This window comes from Olea europaea, chromosome 17 (genome assembly GCF_002742605.1).
Source record: "Olea europaea var. sylvestris chromosome 17, O_europaea_v1, whole genome shotgun sequence".
NCBI classification, from domain to species: Eukaryota; Viridiplantae; Streptophyta; class Magnoliopsida; order Lamiales; family Oleaceae; genus Olea; species Olea europaea.
Genome location: NC_036253.1, coordinates 7,236,972 through 7,250,270, shown reverse-complemented (window position 1 = coordinate 7,250,270; position 13,299 = coordinate 7,236,972). Strand labels below are relative to the sequence as shown.

General features: G+C 34.0%; 1 long non-coding RNA gene across 1 annotated transcript; it reads left to right on the top strand.

Annotated features, from left to right (window-relative positions):
• The first annotated feature begins 7,847 nt into the window (after positions 1-7,847).
• On the top strand, positions 7,848-8,220 carry LOC111365798. The gene is made up of 2 exons (XR_002697489.1): positions 7,848-7,938; positions 8,038-8,220. It is a non-coding gene; the product is annotated as an uncharacterized LOC111365798 (long non-coding RNA).
• Positions 8,221-13,299: the final 5,079 nt, after the last annotated feature.

Here is a 13,299-nt window from a genome sequence, read left to right as displayed (position 1 = left end):
CTTGCTTCATGTACACTATGGTGTACACTTTAGTTAACACTTTGCCACCTGACGTTACCTCGTTGAATAGTTTAAATTTCAAATAGTTCTCCCATTCAATTGACACTTGACAACAATGTGAGTGTCAAACAATGTGTCAAAAATAAGTGTACAAATAGTCAAATTCAATCGGTACGAACCTTGCAACATGTACACTGTGGTGTACACTTTAGTTTACACTATGACTCGTGACATTATCCTATTGGATAGTTTAAATTTCAAACAGTTTTCAAATTTGATTTATACTTGACAATGATGCATATGTCAAATGATGTGTCAAAAATTAGTGTACAAATAGCAAAGTTCAATCGGTAAGAACCTTGCTATACGTACACTTTGGTGCACACTTTAGTTTACACTTTGCCACATGACATTACCCTGTTTGACAGTATAAATTTCAAACAGTTTTCCAATCCAATTGACCCTTGACAACAACGCAAGTTTCAAACAACGTGTTAAAAATTAGTGTACAAATAACAAAGTTCAATCGGTAAGAATCTTGCTACATATACACTATGGTGTACACTTTGGTTTACACTTTGTCACTCGACATTACTTTGTTGGACAATTTAAATTTCAAATAGTTTCCCACACTTGACAACAATGCAAGTGTCAAACAACGTGTCAAAAATCAGTGTACAAATAGCAAAGTACAATCGGTAAGAATCGTGCTACATGTAAACTATGGTGTACACTTCAGTTTACACTTTGCCACGTTACGTTACCCTGTTGAGCAATTTAAGTTTCAAACAGTTTTCCCATCCAATTTACACTTAACAACAATGCAAGTGTCAAACAACGTGTCAAAAATCAGTGTACAAATAGCAAAGTTCAATCGGTAAGAAACTTGTAAATGTAAACTATGTTGTAGACTTCAGTTTACACTTTGGAATGTGACATTACCCAGTTGGGCAGTTTAAATTTCAAATAGTTTTCCTATCCAATTGACACATGACAACAATGCAAGTGTCGAACAACATGTAAAAATTCTGTGTACAAATAACAAAGTTTAATTGGTAAGAAACTTGATACATGTACACTATGGTGTACACTTTAGTTTTCACTTTGCCATGTGCATTACCCTGTTTGAAAGTTTAAATTCCAAATAGTTTTCCTATCCAATTGACACTTGATGACAATGTAACTGTCAAATAACGTGTCAAAAATCAGTGTGCAAATAGCAGTGTTCAATCGGTAAGAACCTTGCTACATGTACGCTATGGTGTACTTTTTATTTTACGCATTGCCACTTGACATTACCCTGTAGGACAATCTAAATTTCAAATAGTTTTCGCTTCTAATTGACACTTGACAACAATGTAAGTGTCAAACAACGTGTCAAAAATCAGTATACAAATAGCAAAGTTCAATCGCTATGGACCCTGCTACATGTACACTATGGTGTACACTTTAGTTTACACTTTGTCACGTCACATTACCTAGTTGGGCAATTTAAATTTCAAACACATTTCCTATCTAATTGACACTTGACAACAACGCAAGTGTCAAACAACTTGTCAAAAATTAGTGTACAAATAGGGAAGTTCAATCGGTAAGAACCTTGCTACATGTACACTATGGTATACACTTTAGTTTACACTTTGCCACGTGATAAGGCCCTGTTGGGCAGCTTAAGTTTCAAATAGTTTTCCCATCCAATTGACCCTTTACAACAACTCATATGTCAAACAATGTGTCCAAATCAGTGTACAAATAGCAAAATTCAATCTGTAAGAACCTTGCTACATGTACACTACGGTGTACACTTTAGTTTATAATTTGCCACGAGACATTACATCATTGGATAGTTTAAATGTCAAACAATTTTCCCATCCAATTGACACTTGACAACAATGTAAGTGTCAGACAACGTGTCAAAAATCAGTGTTCAAATACCAAAGTTCAATCGGTAAGAACCTTTTTTCATGTGTACTATGGTGTACACTTTAGTTTACATTTTGTCACGTGACATTACCCCATTGGACAGTTTAAATTTCAAACACTTTTCCCACCCAGTTGACACTTGACAACAATGCAAGTTTTAAACAACATGTCAAAAATTAGTGTACAAATAGGAAAGTTCAATCGGTAAGAACCTTGCTGCATATACACTATGTTGCACACACTTTAATTTGCACTTTGCCACGTGACATTACCCTGTTGGAAAGTTTAGATTTCAAATATTTTTCATATCAATTTAACACTAGACAACAGTGCAAGTGTCAAACAATGTGTCTAAAATCAGCGTACAAATAGCAAAGTTCAATCAGTAAGAATCGTACTACATGTACACTATGCTGTATACTTTATTTTACACTTTGCCCCCTGACATTGTCCTGTTCGACAGTTTAAATTTTGAACAGTTTTCCCATCCAATTGACACTTGACAACAACCCAAGTGTCAAACTACGTGTCAAAAATTAGTGTACAGATAGAAAAGTCCAATCGGGAAGAACCTTGCGACATATACACTAAGGTGTACGCACTTAAGTCTAAACTTTATCACGTGACGTTGCCCAGTTGGGCAGTTTAAATTTCAAACAATTTCCCCATCCAATTGACACTTGACAACATCGCAAGTGTCAAACAACGTGTCAAAAATCAGTGTACAAATAGAAAAGTTCAATCGGTAAGAACCGTGCTACATGTGCACGATAATGTACACTATATTTTACACTTTTTCACATGACATTACCCTATTGAGCTATTTAAATTTGGAAAAGTTTTCCCATCTAATTGATACTTGACAACAATGCAAGTGACAAACAACGTGCCAAAAATCAGTGTACAAATAACAAAGTTCAATTGGTAAGAACCTTGTTTCATGAGCTCTATGGTGTGCACTTTAGTTCACACTTTACCACGTGACATTACCCTGTTGGACAGTTTAAATTTCAAAAAGTTTTTCCATCCAATTCACACTTGAGAACAATGCAAGTGTCAAACAACGTGTCAAAAATAAGTGTACAAAGAGCAAAGTTCAATCGATAAGAGCCTTGCTACATGTAACTATGGTGTACACACTTTAATTTACACTTTGCCACGTGACATTACCTTATTGGACAATTTAAATTTCTAACAGTTTTCCTATCCAATTGACACTGGACAACAATGCAAGTGTCAAATAACGTGTCAAAAATTAATGTATGAATAGCAAATTTCAATTGGTAAGAACCTTGCTACACGTACACTATGGTGTACACTTTAGTTTACACTTTATTACGTGACATTACCTTGTTTGACAGTATAAATTTCAAATAGTTTTCCCATTCAATTGATACTTGACAACAATGCAAATGTCAAACAACATATCAAAAATCAGTGTACAAATAGCAAAGTTCAATCGGTAAGATCCTTGGTACATGTGCACTATGGTATATACTTTAGTTTATACTTTGCCACTTGAGATTACCCCGTTGGACAGGTTAAATTTCAAACAATTTTCCTATCCAATTGAGACTTTACGATAATTCAATTGTCAAACAACGTGTCTAAAATCAGTGTACAAATAGCAAAGTTCAATCTGTAAGAACCTCGCTACATGTACACTATGGTGTACAATTTAGTTTACACTTTGCCACATGACATTACTCTATTGGACAGTTTAAATTTCAAACAATTTTCCTATCCAATTGACACTGGACAACAATGCAAGTGTCAAACAAAGTGTCAAAAATCAATGTATGAATTGCAATGTTCAATCGGTAAGAACATTGCTACATGTACACTGTGGTTTATACTTTAGTTTACATTTTGTTACATGACATCACCCTATTTGACAGCACAAATCTCAAACAACTTTCCCAACCAATTGACACTTGACAAAAATGCGAGTGTCAAACAACGTGTCAAAAATCAGTGTACAAATAGCAAAGTTCAATTGGTAAGAACCTTACTACACGTACACTATGGTTTATACTTTAGTTTACACTTTGCCACTTGAGATTACCCCATTGGACAGTTTAGATTTCAAACAGTTTTTCCATCCAATTGACACTTGACAACAATTCAAGTGTTAAACAACGTGTCCAAAATCAGTGTACAAATAACAAAGTTCAATCGGTAAGGACCTTTCTATAGGTACACTATGGTGTACACTTTAGTTTACACTTTGCTATGTGACGTTACCCCGTTCGACGGTTTGAATTTCAAATAGTTATCCAATCCAATTGACACTTGACAACAATGCAAGTGTCAAACAACCTATCAAAAATCAGTTTACAAATAGCAAAATTCATTCGGTAAGAACCTTGCTTCACGTAAAATATGGTATACACTTTTTTCTACATTTCGCCACATGACATATCCTTGTTGGACAGTTTAAATTTCAAATTATTTTCCCACCCATTTGACACTTGACAACAATGCAAGTGTCAAATAGCGTGTCAAAAATCAGTGTACAAATAGCAAAGTTCAATCAGTAAGAACCTTGCGACAAGTACACTATAGTGTACACTTTATTTTACACTTTGCCACGTGACTTTACCCTGTCGGACAATTTAAATTTCAAACAATTTTTCCATCTAATTAACACTCGACAACAATGTAAGTGTCAAATAATGTGTCAAAAATTAGTGTACAAATAGCAATGTTCAATCGGTAAGAACCTTGCTAGATGTACACTATGGTGTATACTTTAGTTTACACCTTGCCACGTGAGATTACTCCATTGGACAGTTTAAATTTCAAACAGTTTTCCCATCCAATTGACACTTTACAGCAAGTCAAGTGTCAAACAACATGTCCAAAATCAGTGTACAAATAGCAAAGTTCAATCGTTAAGAACCTTGTTCCATGTGCACTATAGTGTGTACTTTAGTTTACACTTTGCCATGTAACTTTACCCTATCAAACAATTTAAATGTCAAATAGTTTTCCCACCCAATTGACACTTGACAATAATACATGTGTCAAACAACGTGTCAAAAATCAATGTACAAATAGCAAATTTTAATCGGTAAGAACCTTGTGACATGTACACTATGGTGTACACTTTACTTTACACTTTGCCACGTAACTTTACTCTGTTGGACAGTTTAAATTTGAAATAGTTTTTCCACCCAATTGACACTTGACAACAATGCATGTATCAAACAATGTGTCAAAAATCAGTGTACAAATAGCAAAGTTCAATCGGTAAGAACCATGCCACATGTATACTATGGTGTACACGCTTTAGTTTGCACTTTTCCAAGTGACATTACCCGATTGGATAGTTTAAATTTCAAACAATTTTCTCATCCAATTGATACTTGACAACAATGCAAGTGTCAACCAATGTGTTAAAAATCAGTGCACAAATTGCAAAGTTTAATCGGTAAGAACCATGCTACACGTACACTACGGTGTACACTTTAATTTACACTTTGCTACGTGACATTACCTTGCTTGAGAGTATAAATTTCAAACAAATTTCCCATCCAATTGACACTTAACAGCAATATAATTTAAACAACGTGTCAAAAATCAGTGTACGAATAGCAAAGTTCAATCGGTAAGAACTTGCTACACGTACACTATGCTGTACACTTTAGTTTATACTTTACTACGTGACATTACCCTATTTGACAATATAAATTTCAAATAGTTTTTCCATCCAATTGGCACTTGACAACAATGCACGTGTCAAACAACATGTCAAAAAATAGTGTACGAATAGCAAAGTTCAATCGGTGAGAACCTTGCTGCATGTAAATTATTGTGTACACTTTATTTTACACATTGTCACGTGACATTACCTGGTTGGATAGTTTAAATTTCAAACAATTTTCCCATCCAACTGAAACTTCACAACAATGCAAGTGTCAACCAACATGTCAAAAATAAGTGTACAAATAGCAAAGTTCAATCGGTAAGAACCTTACTTCACGTATACTATGGTATACACTTAAGTTTTCACTTTTCTACGTGACATTACCCTGTTTAACAGTATAAATTTCAAACAGTTTTCCCATCCAATTGACACTTGATAACAATGCAAGAGTCAAAAAACATGTCAAAATTCAATGTATAAATAGCAAAGTTCAATCGGTAAGAAACTTGCTACAGCTACACTATGGTGCACATTTTACTTTACACTTTGCCACGTGACATTACCGGTTGGATAGTTTATGTAACACCTTGAAAGTTTATAGCTCTAGAAATTTTAGGTCTAGTCAAGTTTTTATGCAAGTAAATTAGTGATGCCTAAAAGCTAATTTGGATCTATATGAATATCTTTAAAGTTGAGGAAACAAAGTGGAAACAAATATAAATTTATACTTTTATTTTATTATGTCAAAATGGTTAACTATTGGTGGAGTTGATTTTCCTATCAATATTAGGCTCTTTTCGAAGTTCGAATTAAATGATGAATTATAAGCCAGTAATAATAACTACGTAGTAAATAAAATTAGTTATCAATTTAGACCATATTACTATAACAATATCAAACTCATTTGATAGATCATAATTAATTTTATGTATATTTAGATAAAGTTAATTTGGACTAAATTACGTTAGAGCGATCAAGATTTGGGGATTAATTCACGTAGCAATTAGGCTTGTCATTATCCATATCATGATTCCCTTATTATTTAGTTATAGTACGATTTGGAGTTAGCCATAATTAGGCAAGAGCTTATGTGATAAGTCCTAGTGAAATCAAATTCCATGGAAGCTTTCTGCTTTTGGTCGGTTTGGTTAAAAGATGATAATGGCTACTTTTGTGGAAATTAAATAAGAGTTCTATTAGTTATTTAAACTGGTTGTTTGCATTAAAATAAATTAAGCCTTATATCCAATGCAATTAGGAGTCCAACTTATCTTAATGTGTGCATTATGATAACTTAATCAGGAATAAATCAATTCAAAGAAATGTATTTAAAATGTATTTTTAATGCATCTTTTAATATAATTAGCAAAAAGGTTATAATATTTTATTATATAATCATGTTTATCTTCATAATTTGGAAACAAATATAAATTTATACCCTACTCTGTTTTCCAAATGAAATCCATAATATGAAAGGTAGTTTTCTCCAATGAGTATACGTTATTATAAAAAGGATTGTCTTTTAAGATAATTAGGAAGAAAATATAATATTTTATTAACTTGGAAAATGATTTAATCATATCAAATCTCTGTCTTTCCATTTGAAACCCAGTACATAGCAAAATAATAATAATACTAATAATAATAAATAAATAAATAAATTCAGTTTCCTCTATTTGTGTACACGTGTTGAACACATGTATATAGTTTAGTTTTCTTCTACATTTGTACGTGATGGATATAATTATATATAATGTAATTTATCTCTGTTTTAATCCTATCACTTGTGTTATCCTTAGTTTAACAATGATTGCTCTTGATTTATAATTATCCTTCATTTGGATATATTTCAACCTTATGGAGGATAATAACTAATACAATTCTAACCCTTATCAACTACTTTATGTTGCCTATAAATACTAATGTCGTACACATATTTTGCCAAGAACACCATTCTTTTAACTTTGGTTCTGTTCTTTAAATTCAATAGCTTCCTTGCTTTTTAATGTCCATCTATTCCACACACATAAATGGTTTCTCAATTTCAAGGGCATCAAGACTCTTTTTTTTTCACTATAAATATTCTGCAAAAGTCAAAATTGTTGGCACATATTTTAAAAGCAGAAATCCCTTCTCCATTTCAACTACGTTCAAGGAAGCCGCAGAAGTCTAGAAATTGAAACGAGGTAGGATACTATGTGCAATTGATTTATCCTTGCAATATTATAATTTTTTTTACGTGATTTATTTCATGAAATGCTAATTGACCTACGGTCCTTATGAAATGAAATGTGAGATCTCCTTCGGATCGTCTCAAATATATTAGAGTATTCGATTGATCACCGATTGCTCTTGATGAAATGATGGTATGGAATGTTGTAAATTCATGTTTTAAAGGTTATTATATTGTTTGGACGCACGTATCCTATTGAGTAATACTCATTCCTTCAATTTTAACATTCCAGGTCAGATTGGTCAACGTGGATGGTGGCTGAGTGGTGCGCAGGTTGCCAAGTAAAAGAAATTTTTTTAGGAATCCATAATAAATTTGTTAAGACATTTTATGTTTCTCTTTAATTCCATTTATGACACTATGTTTATTCGATTCAGTGTTTGAGTTTCAATAAATTAAGGTTTTAAGTTTTAAATTTTATTAATGCTTGATGTATGATTATGGAATGATATCGGTAACTCCTCAAATTTAAGTCAATAAAATCTGGGGACGTTACAGTTTAAATTTCAAACAATTTTCTCATCCAATTTACACTTGACAACAATGCAAGTGTCAAGCAACGTGTCAAAAATCAGTGTACAAATAGCAAAGTTCAATCGGTAGGAACCTTGCTACACGTACACTATGGTGTAAACATTAGTTTACACTTTGCTACGTGACATTACCTTGTTTGACCGACTAAATTTCAAAGAGTTTTTCCATCCAATTGACACTTGACAACAATGCAAGTGTCAAACAACGTGTTAAAAAGTAGTGTACGATTAGCAAAGTTCCATCGGTACGAACCTTGCTACTGGTACACTATAGTGTATACTTTAGTTTACACTTTGCCACGTGACATTACCCGGTTGGATAGTTTAAATTTCAAATAATTTTCCTATCCAATTGATGCTTGACAATAATGCAAGTGTCAACCAACGTGTCAAAAATTGGTGCACAAACAGCAAAGTTCACTCGATAAGAATCATGCTGCACGTACACTATGTCGTACACTTTAGTTTATACTTTGCTACGTGACATTACCCTGTTTGACAGTATAAATTTTAAACAATTTTTCCATCCAATTGACACTTGACAACAATGGAAGTTTCGAACAACGTGTCAAAAATCAGTGTACGAATGGCAAAGTTCAATCAGCAGGAACATTGCTATAGGTACACTATGGTCTGTACTTCAGTTTACACTTTCCCACGAGACAATAGCCGGATGGATAGTTTAAATTTCAAACAATTTTTCGATCCAATGGACACTTGACAACAACGCAAGTGTAAAACAATGTGTAAAAAATCAGTGTAAAAATAGCAAAGTTCAATCAGTAAGAACCTTGAAACACGTACACTATGGTGTACAATTTAGTTTGCACTTTTCTACCTGACATTACCCTATTTGACAATATAAATTTCAAACAATTTTTCCATCCAGTTGACACTTGACAACAATGCATGTGTAAAAATTAGTGTACGAATAACAAAGTTCAATAGATAATAACAATTTTCAACACGTAAGGTATGGTGTACAGTTTAGTTTATACTTTGCTACGTGACATTACCCCGTTTGATAGTATAAATCCAAACATTTTTCTCATCCAATTGAAACTTTACAACAATACAAGTGTCAAATAACGTGTCAAAAATCTGTGTACGAATAGCGAAGTTCAATCGGTAAGAACCTTGCTACAAGTACACTATGGTGTACACTTTAGTTAACACTATGGCACGTGACATTATCTTGTTGGAAAATTTAAATTTCAAATAGTTTTCCCATCCAATTGACACTTGATAACAATGCAAGTGTCAAACAACGTGTCAAAAATTAATGTACGAATAGCAAAGTTAAATAGGTAAGAACCTTGCTACATGTATATTATCATGTACACTTTAGCTTACACTTTATCACGTGACATTACCTGGTTTGAAAGTTTAAATTTCAAACAATTTTCCCATCCAATGATACTTCACAACAATGCAAATGTCAACAACATGTCAAAAATAAGTGTACAAATAGTAAAGTTCAATCGGAAAGAACTTTGCTTCACGTACACTATGGTGCAAACTTTAGTTTACACTTTGCTAAGTGACATAACCCTGCTTGACAGTATAAATTTCAAAGAGTTTACCCATCCAATTGACACTTGGCAACAATGCAAGTGTCAAACGATGTGTCAAAAATTAGTGTACGAATAGCAAAGTTCAATCGGTAAGAACCTTGCTACATGTACACTATGTTGCACACTTTAGTTTACGCTTTGTCTCTTGACATTACTCGGTTCGATAGTTTAAATTTCAAACAATTTTCCCATCCAGTTGACACTTGACAACAATGTATGTGTCAACCAATGTGTCAAAAACCAGAGTACAAATAGCAAAGTTCAATCGGTAATAACCTTGCTACACGTACACTTCAGTTTACACTTTTCTACGCGACCTTACCCTATTTGGCAGTATAAATTTTAAATAGTTTTCCTATCAAATTGACACTTGACAACAATGCAAGTGTCCAAAAACTTATCAAAAATCAGTGTACGATAGCAAAGTTCAATTGTTAAGAACTTTGCTACGTGTACACTATGGTGCACACTTTAATTTACACTTTTCCACGTGACATTACCCAGTTGGATAGTTTAAATTTTAAACAATTTTCCCATCCAATTAACACTTGAAAACAATACAAGTGACAACCAACGTGTCAGAACTCATTGTACAAATAGTAAATTTAAATAAGTAAGAACCTTGCTACATGCACACTATGGTGTACATTTTAGTTTACACTTTGCGATGGGACATTACCCTATTTAACAGTATAAATTTCAAATAGTTTTTTCATCCAATTGACACTTGACAACAACGCAAGTGTCAGACAACTTGTCAAAAATCAGTGTACGAATAGCAAAGTTCAATCGGTAAGAATCGTGCTAGACGTACACTATGGTAAACACTTTAGTTTACACTTTGTTGCATGACATTTCCCTGTTTGACAATATAAATTTCATACAGCTTTCGCACACGATTGACACATGACAATAGTGCAAGTGTCAAACAACGTGTCAAAAATCAGTGTACGAATAAAAAAGTTTAATCGATAAGAACCTTACTACATGTACACTATGGTGTACACTTTAGTTAACACTTTACCACGTGGCATTACGCTGTTTGACAGATTAAATTTCAAATAGTTTTCCCATCCAATTGACCCTTGACAACAATGCAAGCGTCAAACAACGTGTGAAAAATCAGTGTACGAATAACAAAGTTCAATCGGTAAGAACCTTGCTACACGTACACTATGGTGTATACTTTAGTTTACACTTTGCTATGTGATATTACCCTATTTAACAGTATAAATTTCAAGCAATTTTCCCATCCTATTGACACATGACAACAATCCAAAGGTCAACTAGCGTGTCAAAAATCAGTGTTTGAATAGCAAAGTCTAATCATTAAGAACCTTGCTACACGGACACTATGATGTACACTTTAGTTTACACTTTGCTACGCAACATTACCCTATTTTACAGTATGAATTTCAAACGGTTTTTTCCATTCAATTGACACTTGACAACAATGCAAGTGTTGAACAACGTGCAAAAAATCAGTGTACGAATAGCAAAATTCAATCGGTAAGAAGCTTGCTACATGTGCACTGTGGTGTATACTTCAGTTCACACTTTGCCACGTGACATTACCCAGTTGGATAGTTTAAATTTCGAACAATTTCCCATCTAATTGACACTTGACAACAATGTGAGTGTCAACCAACGTTTCAAAAATCAGTTCACAAATAGCAAAGTTCAATCGGTAAGAACCTTGCTACACGTACACTATGGTGTACACTTTGCTAAGTGACATTTCCCTATTTGACAGTATAAATGTCAAACAATTTTTCCATCCAATTGACACTTGACCACTATGCAAGTGTCAAACAACGTGTCAAAAATCAGTGTAAGAATAGCAAAGTTAAATCAGTAAAAACCTTGCTACATGTACACTATAGTGTACACTTTAGTTTACACTTTGCCACGTAACATTACCCATGATGCGAACCCCGTAGCAATGGAAACTACGAAACCCACAACGAGATTGATGCGGAACCCAAGAACGCCAATACTAACCTGGTTTTGGATCTTGAATCCCAAGAATTGAACCAAGAAACCCTAGATTAGCGAAGAACCTAAAACCCCATGATTGCAATTGAAAGAACCCACAATCCGATTGATAGAACGCCATAAGAAGTTGAATCTTGATAAGTTCCAAGATTGTTCAAGAAGAACAATAAATTGAAAGAAGAAATTTCTCTCTCTATAATATTAATTCAAAAGTCAAAAGTTCAAAGGTTCTTACAATGAAAAATATTCTCCTATTTATACTAATCCTCGAATAGAAGTCAAAAGGAAATATAATTCTAATAATCTAACAAAATTCCTAAAATATTCATCCAATATGGTAGGAGTTTGATTAAGAATGAAATTCTAGTAAAATAAGGAAAAACGCAAAAAAAAGGAAAATCGCGCCCAGAAACGAACCATGCGGTCGCATGGTTATAACCCGTGCTACTGCATGGTAATAAAATTTTGGCCATTGAATTCTCGGTCACATGTCGTACGGTCGCACCGTACGGCCGCATGGTTATACTGCCCACTCTCTTCTTCAGCTGCTTGTAACGCATTGATCCATTTTGTTTTGGCCTTCGACCCGAACGCGAAACTTGTCCCATTTTGAGTCCTGAACATGGTTCCATCAATAGTTTCTTGAACGAGTAATCCCATCGCTTGTTTCACTTGTTTTGCTCTCAATCGCGTCATCGGTCCACCTTCGATTATCAACGGGGCCTCGTCTCGCACTTGCCTTCTTCTGGCTCTGCTCTTGGATCACATCATTCTCTCCATCTTCAAAAGGATTCATCCTCGAATCTGAACCTGTATCAAATAGAGAGAGGTCAAATACATTAAAAGTAGCCGAAACATTGTACTCACCTGGTAAATCCACTTTGTAAGCATTGTCATTGATCCTCTCGATGATTTGAAACGGTCCATCGCCTCGTGGTTGCAATTTTGACTTCCTCTGTTCTAGAAAACGCTCTTTTCTGAAATGCACCTAAACCCAATCTCCAGGCTCAAATGTAACGCGTCTTCTTCCTTTATTTGCTTTTGATGAAATCATCTTTCCTTTCTCTTCGATCTACATCCTGACCTTTTCATGGAGCGTTTTCACCATCTCGGCTTTTCGTTTCTCATCCAAGCTACCTCGTTCATGCATAGGCAAAGGCATTAAATCCATAGATGTTAGTGGATTAAAACCATAAACAATTTCAAAAGGAGAAAACGAAGTAGTAGAATGTGTAGCTCGATTATATGCAAATTCTATAAACGATAAACACTCTTCCCATGATTTTAGATTTTTATTGATCACTGTCCTGAGTAGTTGAGTCATAGTTCGATTAACTACCTCAGTTTCTCCATCTGTTTGTGGGTGACAAGTTGAAGAAAATAATAACTTAG